The sequence below is a fragment of the Stegostoma tigrinum genome, chromosome 2 (genome assembly GCF_030684315.1).
Source record: "Stegostoma tigrinum isolate sSteTig4 chromosome 2, sSteTig4.hap1, whole genome shotgun sequence".
In the NCBI taxonomy this organism is placed as follows: Eukaryota; Metazoa; Chordata; class Chondrichthyes; order Orectolobiformes; family Stegostomatidae; genus Stegostoma; species Stegostoma tigrinum.
This window is the reverse complement of record NC_081355.1, coordinates 51,355,842-51,373,458: the sequence shown is the minus strand read 5'-3', so window position 1 is coordinate 51,373,458 and position 17,617 is coordinate 51,355,842. Positions and strand designations below refer to the sequence as shown.

The following is a 17,617-nucleotide window of genomic DNA, read 5'->3' as shown; positions in this document are numbered from 1 at the left end:
TCTAGAGCAGTATATATGTAGTCCAACTCAGGAAAGGGCCATACTGGACCTTGTGCTGGGGAATGAACCTGGCCAGGTGGTTGATATTACAGTAGGGGACTACTTTGGAAATAGCGACCACAAATCCGTAAGTTTTACAATGCTCATGGACAAGGATAGGAGTGGTCCTAAAGGAAGAGTACTAAACTGCGGAAGGCCGACTATACCAAGATTCAGCACGATCTGAGGAATGTAGATTGGGAGAAACTGTTTGAAGGTAAATCCACATTTGATATGTGGGAGGCTTTTAAGGAGAGGTTGATTAGCGTGCAGGAGAGACATGTTCCTGTGAAAATGAGGAATAGAAAAGACAAGATTAGGGAGCCATGGATGACAGGTGAAATTGTGAGACTAGCCAAGAGAAAAAAGGAAGCATACATGAGGTCTAGGTGACTGAAGACAGACGAAGCTTTGCAAGAATATCGGGAATGTACAGCGAATCTGAAAAAAGGGATTAAGAGGGCTGAGAGAGGACATGAGATATTGCTGGCAAACATGGTTAAGGAAAATCCCAAAGCTTTTTATTCATATATAAAGAGCAAGAGGCTAACTAGAGAAAGGATTGTCCCACTTAAGGACTGAGAAGGAAACTTATGCGCTGAGTCAGAGAAAATGGGTGACATTCTTAATGAGTGCTTTGCATCGGTATTCACCAAGGAGAGGGACATGACGGATGTTGAGGTTAGGGATAGATGTTTGCTCAGTCGAGGTCAAGTTGACATAAGGAAGGAGGAAGTGTTAGGTATCCTAAAAGACATTAAGGTGGACAAGTCCCCAGGTCCGGATGGGATCTATCCCAGGTTTCTGAGGGAAGCGAGAGAGGAAATAGCCGGGGCCCTAACAGATATCTTTGCAGTGTCCTTAGACATGGTTAGGTCCCAGAGGACTGGAGACTTGCTAATGTTGTCCCCTTGTTTAAAAAGGGCAGCACGGATAATCCAGGTAATTATCGACCGGTGAGCCTGACATCAGTGGTAGGGAAGCTACTGGAGAAGATACTGAGGGATAGGATCTATTCCCATTTGGAAGAAAATGGGCTTATCAGTGATAGGCAACATGGTTTTGTACAGGGAAGTTCATGTCTTACCAACTTAATAGAATTCTTTGAGGATGTGACAAACTTGATTGAGGGAAAGGCTGTAGATGTTATATACATGGACTTCAGTAAGGTGTTTGATAAGGTTCCCCATGGCAGGCTGTTGGAGAAAGTGAAGTCACATGGGGTCCAGGGTGTGCTAGCTAGATGGATAAAAAAAAACTGACTAGACAACAGGAGACAGAGGGTAGTAGTAGAAGGGAGTTTCTCAAATCGGAGACCTGTAACCAGTGGTGTTCCACAGGGATCTGTGCTGGGACCACTGTTGTTTGTGATATACGCAAATGATCTGGAGGAAGGTGTAGGTGGTCTGATCAGCAAGTTTGCTGATGACACTAAGATTGGTGGAGTAGCTGATAGTGAAGGGGGCTGTCAGAAATTACAGCAGAATATAGATAGACTGGAGAGTTGGGCAGATAAATGGCAGATGGAGTTCAATCCAGGCAAATGCGAGGTGATGCATTTTGGAAGATCAAATTCAAGGGCGAACTATACAGTAAATGGAAAAGTCCTAGGAAAAATTGATGAACAGAGAGATCTGGGTGTTCAGGTCCATTGTTCTCTGAAGGTGACAACGCAGGTCAATAGGGTGGTCAAAATGGCATACGGCATGCTTTCCTTCATTGGGCGGGGTATTGAGTACAAGAGTTGGCAGGCCATGTTGCAGTTGTATAGGACTTTGGTTCGGCCACATTTGGAGTACTGTGTACAGTTCTGGTCACCACATTACCAAAAGGATGTGGATGTTTTGGAGAGGGTGCAGAGGAAGTTCACCAGGATGTTGCCTGGTACGGAGGGTGTTAGCTATGAAGAGAGGTTGGATAGATTAGGATTATTTTCATTAGAAAGACAGAGATAGAGGGGAGACCTGATTGAGGTCTACAAAATCATGAGGGGTATAAACAGGGTGGATAGCAAAAAGCTTTTTCCCCCAGAGTGGGGGACTCAATTACTAGGGGTCATGAGTTCAAAGCAAGAGGAGGGAAGTTCTTTACACAGATGGTGGTGGGCGCCTGGAACACGTCGCCAGTGGAGGTGGTAGACACAGACACGTTAGCGTCTTTTAAGATATATTTGGACAGGTACATGGATGGGCAGGGAGCAAATGGACACAGACCGTTAGAAAATAGATGACAGGTTAGACAGAGGATCTTGATCGGCGCAGTCTTGGAGGGCCGAAGGGCCTGTTCCTTTGTTTCTTTGATTGAAGCAATAGGTTAAAATAGTCAGTGACAACTTGGTTGCAAAATTAGCTCAGGGAAATGAGATTGAAAGTACGAGCGAAAGGGTTTTTTTTATTTTATGGAAGTATGCGTTGGACTTTCCAGGAGGCAGCACTTGGTCAATTGTTTTGTTTCTTATGTATATTTGACCTGTACTTGGCTATGGGGACATGAAATACAATTCAGATGATATGACTTTACGATGTAATAAATGGTGAAAATGGGAATACTGTGAGGGCGTAGAAGAACCAGCAAACACATGACACATGCAATTTACAGGAGATAAATGAAGTAATCCCCTTGGGAAAAACACCATAAAATGTGATGTAGTCTAAATGGAACTATTATGAGTGAGGCTGAACGAACATAGGATTTATATATTTACAAATTCTTGAAGGTAACAGGGTAGTTAAGAAAGCTAATGAAATACATGACTGTATAAATAACAGCATTAAATAAAAATTCAAATAAATCATGCCAAACCTTTACAAAGTAGTGTTAGGCCTCAGCTGGAGTGTTATTTACAATTGTCAGGTATCCACGATCTAGTGTGAGGTCATCATTCAAATCCACATCCAATAACCTGTTCTGAAAACTCAACTCACATTTTGGCAGATGGGGCAGATTGCACTGCAGCTGCTGAGCTCATTACAATATCCTAAAGTATTCTAAAACTTTCTCAAGAATACAACCCAAAACATTTTGGAAACTGTCAATTGCCTGTCGCACTGTGATAACCAATCCTTAAAAAAAATTCCAGGATCATAAATTCGAATACATATCTTCATCAAAAACTAATTCCTTATTAGTTCATCCTTAGACAATACCTCATCCATGTATCAAGTTTCATCAGTTTTTGAGAACTATTGTAAAGAACAAACAAACAAACAAAAAGGGCTGAAAACATTGTTTATTTCCACCTTAAAACTTTTTGACAGTGCAGAAGGATGTCATTTGTGTCCATGCCATTTACAAAGATCTGACTATATTAATCTATTTCTCTAGCTCTTGACTTATTGTCCTGGAAGCTGTGGTAAAATCAATCACAAAACTAGTATATATTTAATCCAAAATATCCTACGCAATATAGTCAAATCAGTATTTTCATTGCCTTCCTGTCAATCTTGCCCCTACTACATAGGCTTGCCAGGTTGTCTCTGTCAAGTGTGTGCTCTACCATTGTATGCTGTTAGGTGTTATTGTCTGCTCTGATTGCCAATTTTATGTTTAATTTTGAATATATTAATAGACCTGTTAAGAGCTAATCAAAATGTACATCAAAACATCTTTGAAATTCTTGGTGGACAGGGGGTATGGAAGAATTCCAGGGAAACTTGCAACATCTGTTGTCAAAAATTCACATTCATCACACAAAAATGTATGCTTCTTAGCATTGAAGGATAGAATTTCATAGACACCCGAAACATTCTGTTGTCTTATAACATTGTTGCAAAATAAATGACTGTCCTGTAACTGAATGAATCTATGATTGAAACCACCTCCCCCCACACCCCCACCAATCTCCTGGGACATATGTCCATTGAAATGGGATGACAGTAAGATTGGCAGCAGGCAGTCATCCTGATGATTGTATGGCACAGATATATTGTTAATAACGGACCGGCCTGAAGTGATGTGCAACAATCTGACTGGTGGGCAAGGAAACACCAGTTATTTATGAATTCAATTTTTCTACACGAACAACATTTCTATATAAAAAACATTTATAGATCACAGGATGAGATGGAAAATACTGTCCGAAAAGAGTAGAATTTTTTTAAAGAGGAGTATGAATAGAAACATGACATTAAAAGCCTCTCGATGTTTTGAAAGCAGCATGGACAGTTTTTTTTTATTGACTAATGAGTCTATTTTACCCCATATTTTATGACCATGCAAAATTTATAAAGGAATCAGATAATCACACTGCAGTTTAATTGTATTTATTGCAATGTCTACTGATGAGATTGTATGTTCCAATTCATCATAACATTTCGCATTTAATCATAATTTTTTTTGGCATAAAGCGGTCACTCAGAGATGCAGTGGGAACAGAGCAGAATGGAGTCGAGCGGGCCAGAAAATAAAGAGTAACAGGAGCTATCAGATAAAAGCCTGAGGAGTGGGGCATGGATCAAGGTCAGTCAGAGAGGCAACAGCAGCAGACCCAAATCCAAAAATGGAGATCGAGAGATGACATCAAGATTGAAAAAAGTGATACTGGATTGGCTGTTCAAGAACCAGGCCTGTAGAGATTGTGTCCCTCCAGACTTCATTCACTCAGAGTGTAAAGTAATTATTTTTATGATTTGCAATTTGCTAGGAATAGACAGCGAGGGCGAGACATCTGATTTTGATGAGTGGATAACACTGAGGAACTCGTTCCTAGTTGATTGTCTGTAGTTGGTAATGTTCACAATACTAGGAGAACTCAGCCCTGTGGAATGCTCCTCCTGTAATATGTGAGAAATTGGGATACTTCCTGCGACCATGGTGACCATGATTGCAGGAAGTGTGTTCATCTGCAGCTCTGGATTTGCTGCCCGGAGTTGTTCACGGACCATTAATGCACGGAGCATTCATAACAAAGTGGATGAATTAATCAGGCAAATAGATGAAGATAGGTAGGAAGAGCAGACAAAAAAATAAAGGCAGTGAAGTTGCATTTATGGTGCAATATGCAATAGTGAGGAAGGACATGAGCTCCAATGATGCCGAAAGTGTGGGTAGAACTGAGATAAGCTAAGGGGCAAAAAACACCAATGGTGGTTGTGTATAGAACCCAAACTGTAGAGATAATATTGGAAGTGGCATTAAGTAGGAAATAATGGATACATGCAACGAGGAAATATCTGTAATTACGGGTGACTTTAATCTGCATATACATTGGACAAATTAAGTTAGCAATAATTCTGTAAAAGAGGAATTCTTGGCAGTATATGCAGGATGGCTTTCTGGGCCAATACATTGATGAACCAACTCAACAACAGACCACCCTGGGTATTGTGCAATAAGAAAGGAATAATTGGCAATCTCGCTGTCTGAAGTACCTTGGGGATTAGCAACCGTAATATGATGTAATTCCTCAGCAAGATGGACAGTAACATAGTTGATTCTGAGAATAGGGTTCTGAATCTAAATAGGGAAAACTACAATGGTATCAGGCGTGAGTCGGCTGTGATAGATTAGGGAATGTTACTTAAACAGGTAATGGTAGAAAGACAATTATAAATATTCAAAAAATGCATGGGTGAATCACAACAAATGTTCATTCCCGCCTGGCACAAATGTAAAACATGAAAGGTGGACAGACTATGGCTTACAAGGGAAATTATAGATAACGTTAGATCCAAGGGAGGAGCATCCAAGTTGGACCGGAAAAACAACAGACTGAGGAGTAGGAAAAGTTTAGAATTCAGCAAAGAAGGGCACAGGGACTGATTAAGAAAGGGCAACTTCAGTACAAGGGTAAGTTTGCGGGGAACATAACTGATTGTAAAAGTTTCCATATGCATGTGATGAGAAAATGATTGGGGAAGACAAATGTTGGTCTCTTATAGTCATAAACAGGGAAATATGTAATGGGGAAAAAATAAATGGCTTAACAATTAAGTATATGCTTTGTTTCTGTATTCACAAAGGAGAATACAAATAACATACCAGAAATGTAGAAGACACCAGATTTAATGTGAGGCCAGAAGTTAAGGATATCAGTCTTAATGTGAAATTGTGTTGAAGAAATTAATATGAGTGAAGTTGCTGATAATCTACACCTCAGAGTACCTCCAGAAATGACCCTGGAAATAACAGCTGCACTGGTGGTCATCTTCCAAGATTCTGTAGACTCTAGAGTAGTTCGTACAGATTGGAGGGTGCATAATGTAACCCCTTTTTTATAAAGGGGAGATAGAGAGAAAACCAGGAATTGTAAACTAGTCAGCCTGGCATCATTGGGGGGCAGGGGAGGGTATTATACACCATTTCAAAAGATTTAATAGCAGAGCACTTGAAAAACAGTATTATGATGGGGCAGAATCAACTTGGGTTTAGGAAAGGGAAATTATGTTTGACGAATCTACTGGAATTCATGGACAATATAACTCAGAGTTAATGAGGGAGAGCCATTGAATATGGTTTATTTGGACTTCCATAAGGTTTTCAACAAAGTCCCATATCAGAGATTAGCATGTAAAATATAAGGGCATGGAATTACAGGTAGTGTATTAAGACGGTCAGAAAACTTGCTGGCAGTCAACCAACAAAGAACAGGAATAAATAGGTCTTTTTTCCCAAATGGCAGGCAGTATCTAGCTGGATAACGCAGGGATCAGTTATTGGAGTCCTACTAATCACCATATACATTACCAATTCAGATAAGGGAATTAAAGGTGATATCTCCACATCTGCAGATGACACAAAGCTGGGTGGGACGATGAACTATGAAGAATATACAAAGATGGTTTAGTGTGATTTGGACAAGTTGGGTGAATGAAAAAATGCACGATCGATGAAGTATAATGCGGATAAATATGAGGTATTCCACTTTGGGAGCAAAAACAGGAAGGCGGATCATCTGAATGGCTATAACGTGTATAAAGTGAAAGAGGGAAATGTGCAACAAGACTTGGGTACCTTTGCACACTGATCTCTGAAAGTAAGCATGTAGGTTCAAATCAGTAGTAAAGAAGGCAAATGGTGTATTGACCTTCATAGTCAGCGGATTCGAGTACAGGAGCAGAGATGACTTGCAGCAATTGTACTGGGCATTGGTGAGACCATACCTGGAGAATCGTATGCAATTTTGGTCTCCTTCTCTGAGGAAGGGTGTTTTTGCTTTAGAGGGAGTGTGGCAAAGTTTTACCAGGTTGATTCCTGGGTTGACAGGACTGACCTATTGGGAAAGATTGAATCAGTTGGGATTTTATTTGTTATGGTTTAGAAGAATCGGGGGGATTTCATTTTAAAAATCCCTCTAAAACTCTAATAGGACAAGACAGGGTAAATGCAGGAAGGATGTTTCCGTTGGCAGGAGTCCAGCCAGGCATCACAGTCCAAGGATGCAGGGTAAAATATTTAGAAAGCCATAGAGTACTAAAGCACAGAGGCAGGCCCTTTGGCCCAAACTGGTCCATGCCAACCAAAATATCCATTCACAGTAACCCCAGCCCCATTTTCCTGCACTTGGCCCATATCCTTCCAAACTTTTGCTGTCCATGTATTCATCCAAATGCCTTTTAAATGTTGTTAATGTACCTGTCTCAACCTGTTCCAGTGGCAGCTCATTCAATATGCATACCACCCTCTATGAAAAAAAGTTGCCTCTCAGGTTACTAGGTTTTCTTCCCCTTCTTACCTCTTAAATTTAGGACTGAGATGAGGAGAAATTTCTTTACCCAGAGAGTGGTGAACCTGTGGAATTCACTACCTCAGAAAGCAGTTGAGACCCAACCTTGTATGATTTCAAGAAAGACTTGGATATAGCACTTGGGGCTATTGAGTTGGATGATCAGCTATGATTGTAATGAATGGCAGACAGGTTTAAAGGGCCAAAAACCCTACACCTGCTCCTATTTTTCTACTTTTCAAAGCGTTTACATGGAAGCCACATGTAAGGTACAGATAATAAAATGTGAGGCTGGATGAACACAGCAGGCCAAGCAGCATCTCAGGAGCACAAAAGCTGATGTTTCGGGCCTAGACCCTTCATCAGAGAGAGCACACACAGACCTTCGTTTTCAAGGGACAATCATTTATTTCAGAAATGTAAAGAGGCCACATCATACTGATTGACACACAAGTCAACTGCTTAGCTTCCTGGTTCAGAGGCTTCACACCTACTTCTCAGAGGGTCATCTCCTGAGATAGGCATCAGTGCTCCATGCAACCTTGCACCTGAAACACACGTGAGTATCCAGGATAATCATTGTCCCTCAGAACATCTTAGAAGGGAATCCAAAGCTGTTAGCACAATACCCAGCTTGTACAAGATCAAAGGATTTTGTAAATTTAGATTGTATTGATTTACATGTTAGTGCTTTGCAAAAAATTCATACCTATGTAACCAAACTGAGTTTAATAATCTCTAATCTTTTGCTTTCTAGTACAATGTCTAGAAGCTTCCTCAGTAGTCACAGCTGACCCAATGAAAACTTGCTGACTGCTCTGCCACCTTGACACAATGGCTGTGGCCGTCATGCATTGGTGGAGCCAAGCCTAAGTGACAATGGCCTTCTGGGCTCTCCTGCATAGAAAAGATAGAAACATTTGGTTCCCTGGCAGAGGGGAATTGATGTAGCCAGGAACTGCTGTAGTATCCCAAGAGGATACTGATTAGACATAATGCAAACAATGGAAAGATTGTTCATCCAAGGATGCGCGTGATGGTCCTATACAATGGCAAGCTTAATACAGGAGGACCCAATTATTTGGAGGCATGTTTGATTTAGTTGACAGTAGAACTTACTCTTGCAGACAACAACAGATCATTTATCCTTTTTCAGTACTGAATTCACTCACACCCGAGTTGCTTGCCTGCTGAATGCCTCATGTACCACCAACCACATGCAAGGGGATAGTCTGGTTTTATTGCTACAACAAGTGTACAGGGTGCTCTGCAGTCATTCACATCTTCCAAGATCAACTCAAGGGAGCAGTCTTTGAATTTTGGACACTGTCTTCGGACTCTGCTCTGTCATCTCTAGGGTTGGGGTGGACTCTGAATGTTAAGCGTTCTGGAGGTCCTGTGTCCCACCCACACTGTGAAGTGCTGTCTCAGTTTCTTTGTTAAAATAACAAAGTGTGAAGCTGGCTGAACACAGCAGGCCAAGCAGCATCTCTGGAGCACAGAAGCTGACGTTTCAGGCATAGACCCTTCATCAGTTTCTTTGTGATGTGGTGCCTGGAAGGACCTCTGAGGTTCCAGATTTTACAGCCCACTTGCCAATAAGATTTGTCATTTGGCCCATTCTTGCACATGTAATAATGCTTCACATGATGTGTTTGTATTTGATAGAGGTGTTGATACACAAAGTGAGCTTTATGATGGTACTGCATGCACTCTATAAAGAACTTGATTGAGAAATCCCTACCTGCGCCCAACAGCATGACTCATCTGTGATAATGGGAACTGCAGATGCTGGAGAATCCAAAATAATAAAACGTGAGGCTGGATGAACACAGCAGGCCCAGCAGCATCTCAGGAGCACAAAAGCTGACGTTTCAGGCCTGGAACCTTCATCAGATAGGGGGATGGGGTGAGGGTTCTGGAATAAATAGGGAGAGAGGGGGAGGCGGACTGAAGATGGGGAGAAAAGAAGATAGGTGGAGAGGAGAGTATAGGTGGGGAGGGGATAGGTCAGCCCAGGGAAGACGGACAGGTCAAGGAGGTGGGATGAGGTTAGTAGGTAGGAAATGGAGGTGCAGCTTGAGGTGGGAGGAAGGGATGGGTGAGTGGAAGAACCGGTTAGGGAGGCAGAGACAGGCTGGACTGGTTTTGGGATGTAGTGGGGGGAGGGGATGAGCTGGGCTGGTTGTGTGGTGCAGTGGGGGGAGGGGACGAACTGGGCTGGTTTTGGGATGCGGTGGGGGAAGGGGGGATTTTGAAGCTGGTGAAGTCCACATTGATACCATTGGGCTGCAGGGTTCCCAAGCGGAATATGAGTTCCTGTTCCTGCAACCTTCGGGTGGCATCATTGTGGCTCTGCAGGAGGCCCATGATGGACATGTCATCTAAAGAATGGGAGGGGGAGTGGAAATGGCTTGCGACTGGGAGGTGCAGTTGTTTATTGCGAACAGAGCGGAGGTGTTCTGCAAAGAGGTCCCTAAGCCTCCGCTTGGTTTCCCCAATGTAGAGGAAGCCACACCGGGTACAATGGATGCAGTATACCACATTGGCAGGTGTGCACCTCCGCTCGTTTCGCAATAAACAACTACACCTCCCAGTCGCAAACCATTTCCACTCCCCCTCCCATTCTTTAGATGACATGTCCATCATGGGCCTCCTGCAGAGCCATAATGATGTCACCCGAAGGTTGCAGGAACAGCAACTCATATTCCGCTTGGGAACCCTGCAGCCCAATGGTATCAATGTGGACTTCACCAGCTTCAAAATCTCCCCTTCCCCCACCGCATCCCAAAACCAGCCCAGTTCGTCCCCTCCCCCCACTACCAGCCCAGCTCTTCCCCTCCACCCACTGCATCCCAAAACCAGTCCAACCTTTCTCTGCCTCCCTAACCTGTTCTTCCTCTCACCCATCCCTTCCTCCCACCCCAAGCCGCACCTCCATCTCCTACCTACTAACCTCATCCCACCTCCTTGACCTGTCCCCTCCCTACATCCCCACCAATACTGTCCTCTCCACCTATCTTCTTTTCTCTCCATCTTCGGTCCGCCTCCCCCTCTCTCCCTATTTATTCCAGAACCCTCACCCCATCCCCCTCTCTGATGAAGGGTCCAGGCCCGAAACGTCAGTTTTTGTGCTCCTGAGATGCTGCTGGGCCTGCTGTGTTCATCCAGCCTCACATTTTATTAGCATGACTCATCTACTCTCTGAGCTGGCAATGACACTTAACCTCAGAAGAGAAAATTCCAACTAACAGCTTGTTTTTGTTCAGATGGAATAATTTTCTTTATGGATAAAATCTGTGCACTTGCAAAAGATACAACATACAATTTTTTTCTTTGTTATGGCAAGTGAAAAGATTGCACAAACATTTTTATTGAAGGAACAAGTGGTAAGTTGGATAGCCAATCTAATCACATCATCTTCCCAATGGTGGTTACATTCAAGTTCATCCTTTCTTATGCATCTCCTTCATTTCCTCCTGTTTAGCACAAAACTGATCTCCATAGATGGGACAGGCCCCAACTGACAAGCAATGCCATAAGCAAAAGAAGTAGAAGATTTAAAATAAAAGCTAATCATCTTTTTTTAGATATCCAGGCATTCAGCAAAATTAGAATAATTTATCTTTAGCTTCCAATTTCTTATGTATTAACAGAACATTTTATGTTTCCAGTTTTAGGATGTGTCGAGTTTTGCACAAATACAGATTGAAATGAAGGCACACATTTTCTCCTTTATTTAGTGCATACCTACCACTACATTGTCTGAAAAAATTAAAATGAGTAGGAAGTTAATAACATGCCTGTGTCAGATTGTTGTACCTCAATAAGCTCAAACTCAAATTATGTGGATGAAATGTCAAATAGTACAGTCGGGGCGGCAGAAAACTGTCTAAGGTGTGTAAAAACCCCTTGTCAATTATCCCAATGCCACAGGAGAAGGAAGGGCAATGAAATATTTTTATTACATTAACATCTAACTCAATCAATGACACATTTGGATATAGAAACGTTCATTGTGCGATGGAAATCATGAAACCACCTGAAGAAATAGCAAAACTAGTCATTCAAAACCTGTTCTTTAAAATACTTTAATCTTTACGCTGAAAGCATTTGTTAAACTTTATTCCTGAACTATGCTCGCATTTTCACACTATTTAACAGATGGTAGATTCAGTTTCCCAAGAAATACTATTCATGAGCAAACACTCAAATCAGTTCCAATTGTAAGTTTTAGAATTTCTGTCACAATTTCTGGAGGTAAGTGCAAAATAAAATGATGAAATCAAATTGCAATGGAATTTCAGTCCCAACAATGTCCATTAAATATGTCACTTAATCATAATTACAAATTGTATTTCTCCTTCAATAAAGATTCACATTATAAAACATAGAAGGTAAAAAAAAATTAAAGATGGATTTACCTTACCTTATTGTCCATTAATATTATAGGATGTTTGACATAAAAATATTTTTACTGAAAAGCAAAATAAGTGATGTTATTATAAACAAATAAAACTTTTAACTGTAAGACTTAAATTTCAGGGAAAACAACAGAGATTAAAGCTTCCCCTCCAACCTCAGCTAGTGACCCTTCTTGCCTTTGCCATGTCCAGTTGCACTTCTAAAACTACTTCTGACACTTTTTTTAACAAAGGATTAAATTATGTTCTATCCTCTAATCCTCTCAAAGAGCTATGTACCTTTCCAGTGATGGCAGGCCTTTGACAACATGAAGGAGATGAGAGAGCTTGAAACAACATCAGACAGCCTTGATAAATCTGTTGTGACAACACAGAAAGAATGCTGTGACTTGCTTCATTTAGATCTGAAAGCACTTCTGTTGTATCTCTGACTCGGAGAAAGAGTGGTGGACTGCAACATCAGTGCCATTTTTTTTCATTTTCTGACAGTCTCTGAGATATGCTGACAAAGATTATGGACTGATAATGCAGAGACATGATAAGTAAAACCCCTAGAAACAAAGGTTAAATAATCATTCAAAGCATAATGTTCAGGTTTACCATTTTTGTTTTGCTGTGGAATAGTAATTCACCTTATGTTCCATTGCCTAAAGGTATACTGGCAAATGGAATAAAGGTAAAAGAAAATGTTTGAAATTAGCTACCAGGCAAACTACAGTAGTTTATAGACATGAACAAACTTATTTAATAGCTACTTTGCACAAATTAATCTGACACATTGTAAATTATGTGATGATATTTAGACAGGCAAATCCAATTTTGAAAACACCCCGTAGCTACTGCAGGCTGTTGATGCCAATTTTAGAGTAATGTTCACAGACTGTGCAGTACACATCCTACAATTCACACTCAGTGCAGTTTATTAGCAAGATGGCAATATTTCTTACATGTCACTATTTGGGAATATTTTATTTTAGAGATATTCAGGTAATAAAGAAAAATTACTTTTGTTATAAACATGGTAATATGGCGTATTGACTATTAACTTGCATTGTTTGATTTTTGCAGTTGAGTTACTCCATGGACTAAAATGGTTTTAAAAAGAACAAACATCCTTACCAGATAAAAAAGACATCATTCTACACTCAACAGTGTTTGATCGCAAGCATTTTTGATGATCTGTGTTGCATAGTATTCATTCAGTTATCATTTGTCATTTTAGTAGTCATCTATTGAGATCAATGGCCAGGAAAGGAAATGATATAGCACTTCAAATCATCAGCTCAACATTTATTTTCCTCTAAAGTGCTCAACAGTGTTCAAATGAAATCAATGGAAACCAAATGAAAAGAATGTAAGCTGAAACCAACACTTGAAACCAGCCTAGAAGTGTTCGAGTGAACAAAAAACTCAGATCAAAAATTTTTTTAAGTTCCAGCTGCAAACAGCGATTGTTTAACAAAAGGAAGAATTTGGACGAATCTGAGATATGTTTCTAAGTCTTAGTTGAAAAGTTTTCTTTGTATAGAAAGATCATTATGATGTTATTAGTTTTAGTTATACTCTCTGTTGTAATTAATGGAATTGATCACAATGTGATAGTATTTTTACTACGTATAATTATAATTCGCATCCATCCAATATCCTCTCCTTTCTCCCACTTGATACCCTCACCCTCCTCTCGCCTTTCCAGATGTCTCTTCCCCTACTTTCCCCTCCCCTCCCAGCATTGCAGGAAAGGAATCTGGTGAAGGCAGAGTGAACCCCCTAGATGGTGGCTCTGAAATATCCTTTGAGTTGTGCTTCTCTTTATACATTCTTTGCAAGCCTGTTGAAATGAAAGGGTGAGGAAAGCAGCTGAAAATAACTTTAAAATATATAGCAGGACTTGTTTATATCATAAGCTGTATGTTTTGGATTACAATATGCCTGCAAACACAAAGTGAACATGATGTGATCACTCTCAAATGCTTGATGGCTAGGGCATGATCATTTGAGTTCAGAACTTGTTCCAAATCATATCATTTGAGGTCCATTCATATCTACTGCATTTTTTGGGCACTTTAAAACACATTCAAAGACTATTTGTTTCCTCTCCAGTAAGGAACTGAAATAACCTGTCATGTTAAAACAAAGCTATCTAAGATGACATCAGTGGTCACCTGACCACAGATTGAGATAGGCTTGTGAGACTTGTGTAAAAGAACAAAACCATCTGGACTGAGTTTAGAATTTTATCGACAGACTTTGAAACCAAGTAACTGAGTCAGCATAAAGAAACTCGTCTCTCGAGTATTTCACAAGTATGTGATAATTTTATGCTTTGGGAGATAATAAGGTTCACCTGCAAGGTGCCAATCCAGACCCAAGTTTGCTTTTATTTGAGTTAGAATTGTTCATGCTTTACCTTGTTGTATCTTTGAGAAACTCACTGAGTCACTTAATAATTCTTAAATGTGTCTCTTTTTATGACATGTTTTGTGCTATAGAAACTTTAAGACTGACTAGGAGATTCTGATGTTGATTCTGAAATTAATGGTGCTCCAAAATGGACAGTGCATCCCTTGAAATCAAATGGTGTAATTTGGACTGAGGTTTGATTGCAAACTAAAAGCTCAATTAAGTTTGAAAGCCATCACACCTTGTTAAATTTGTAGAAGCAATCACAGCTCATTAAGTAGTCAACAAGCTGTAAAATAGTTAACAATGTAACTAGCAACGTAATTGAGGCAACTCTGGAACAAATGAGTACAGGTGAATTACATTTTTATGTATGTCCCGAAAAATGAAGGCCAGCAACCAGCCAAAATTCATTTGACAGCACTTCCACATCCATAACCTCTATCATCTGGAAGGACAAGAGCAGTATATACATGGGAACACAACCAACATTCAAGTTCTCTCCAAGCCACTCACCAACCTGACTTGGAAATAAATCTCCATTGCTCCAATTTCACTGGATCAAAAATCTGGAACTCCCTTTCTAATAGCCTCTGTCTACTTTGCTACTGTTCTATTGTGTCTGACAGCCGAGTTCCTGTAGCTAGGGAAACAATGCAACCCAGTACAACAATGAGAATCTGCACTAATCCAGCCAGCTATAGTTTGCCATCTGTGATAATGAGAAACTCAACAGACTGCTGGCAGAAATCACCACAATCTTGGGCATCCAACATCCATCTTTGCTACCAGCCAAGAAAATCAGACTTCCCTATTGAGTCTATGCCTAAAAGGGAAAGATGAGAAAAAAGATAAAATTAATGTTAAAAATGAAGTGGCTTTTAAATAAAGGCTGTAACATGCATATACGACTCAGAATCACAAGCTTGCTGTCACCCCACCTTTCCAAACCTCCACAAAATCCATTCCCCTGCCACGTGTTAAGAATGCCCACTCTCAGTCTGACTACTTTAGGCAAACTGGAAACATACTGATATGGGTCAGTGTTCACACCCCAACCAGCCCTGCAGTTTCAGGTCCTCATCAACCCAACTTCCCTTATTTCCTCCCACCGCTTATTCTTGGGATTGGACACCCCAACTCTCTTTTAGGGCTGTACTTTGTCCCAATATCATCCACCTGTCTGGGGACTATACCTCACCCAACTTAAGATTACACTGCTCTCCTCCCTTCCCAGTCTCAGGACTACCAAGCCCTTGTCCCCGTCCCCTGAGTTTCAGAACTCTATCCCTTCTCTCTCAGTTCTATAACCCTCTCATGGTCTACATGCTTTCCCCCTACTAGACTTGAGACCCTGCCTGCAGCACTTCATCCCCATTTAAGTTCCAACTTGAATTCCAACTCCCTCCCTTCCTTCCTCCTGCCACCCACAACAGACAGGTCCCTTCTTCCCATTACTGACAGACAACAGACTGACAGCACTAGAACTGAATCTCCCTTTGCTTACCCCGACCCCATTTCCTCATAGACTTCCCAAACCTACTTAACTGACGCTGCTGAATGGAAGCTTCATCATGGTAATGAGCCCTGTACAGAACAAAGCAAGTCTGCTTGCAGTTCAAGCAAGCATGTAATTTGAGTGCAGGGGGGATGCGGTGGCGGAGTTGAGTGGGCATGAATTAGCAGATGAATTTGGAAGAGCAGAGAGGGTGGAGAGAGTTGGGAAGCACTATAATAATAAGTAATATTGTAATAAAAGTACAATATTACTTATATAACTAACACTAATAACTCCTGAATCGCTGTAGTGATTTGTCTGTTTTAAACAATTATATACTTCATGCACGTGGCTTTTACACAATAAAACCCCTGAGACTTTCAAAAGCAGAAAATGCTGGAATAACTCAGTAAATCTGGCAGCATCTGTTGAGAGAAAGCGGAGTTAATGTTTTGGGTCCAGTGACCCCTATTCAGAAGAGACCCTTCATTATTTTCTTAGTTTATTCCTTGGTTACTTCCAGGCTGAGAAATGCTTTAGAATGCTTTGATGGTTTTGTTTCAACTATATGCCTGTCAGTTGATTTCCAGTGATTTCAGTTGATTCTGCTGACTGTTTTAATGACAAGTAAATATTTGTATCTGATGTGTCACAGCACCCTTTTCTTCATTTCAGGGTCAATGACTTTAACACATACCAAATGATGACTAAATGAACACTTGAGAGCATAGGACAACACAAATGAGTGCAAGTAAAGTCTGTTCAGCATGAACTAATGTGAATAGTTTCTGGTCAGGATGTTATACTATCAATATATTATGCACATTCACTGTATTTTTAATTGTTTGATTATAATAGCACCAATCTTTTCTGTCATCTTAGTCATGTGGAATTAGAAAGTGTAATTTCATAATAATTAACCTTAATGGAATATAATATTTTCTACCACCATTATATTGGTGTGCTGACGAACTAATTTGGTCTTTAGTAATGATATCCTTCACTAATTACCCCTCAAAATGACTCATGACAAGAAGAATCCATTTCTATAAATCATACAACTGTTCTTTACAAGCCAATAAAAGTGCTACTGATGCTCAGAATTTTGTATAAAACTGATAATCTCACACAAAATTAATTTCAGCAGAACAATGCAAGAAATTTTCATATTCACAGGACAGCAGAAACAGTCATATCAGAGTTGAAACATTAATTCTGTTTCTGTCTCCACAGATGCGTTTCTCCACCATTTTCTGAGTTTGTTTCTCAGTATCTACTCTTTGCATTGGCTTGCTACATATTTCTTTAGGGTATATATACCTTATTTAGGAGGAGGCAGCCATGTTGTGGTAGTGTCTCTGGACTGGTAATCCAGAAACCTAGGTTAATCACCAGAAGCAGGGGGTTCGAATTACACTTTAGCAGATTGAGAAATCTGAATTCAACAAAAGTAAATCTGGAATTAAAAACTGGAATTAAATTGACAACCATTAACCATTGTTGATTGTTGTAAAGATCCATCTGGTTCATGGATATCCTTTACGGAAGGAAATGTGCCATCCTTACCTAGTTCGGCCTACAAATGACTCCAGA

The 17,617-nt window shown here is 40.5% G+C and overlaps 1 long non-coding RNA gene across 3 annotated transcripts in view; it reads right to left on the bottom strand.

The window, feature by feature from the left end:
- Positions 1–17,617, bottom strand: part of LOC125461052 (uncharacterized) — an 89,498-nt gene that overhangs the window by 61,393 nt on the left and 10,488 nt on the right. For all 3 annotated transcript variants that reach the window (XR_009447110.1, XR_009447111.1, XR_009447108.1), the window contains exons 3-4: positions 12,406–12,483; positions 12,132–12,179 (exon numbers count right to left, since the gene is read on the bottom strand). This is a non-coding gene — a long non-coding RNA (uncharacterized LOC125461052). The remainder of the gene's footprint in view (positions 1–12,131; positions 12,180–12,405; positions 12,484–17,617) is intronic.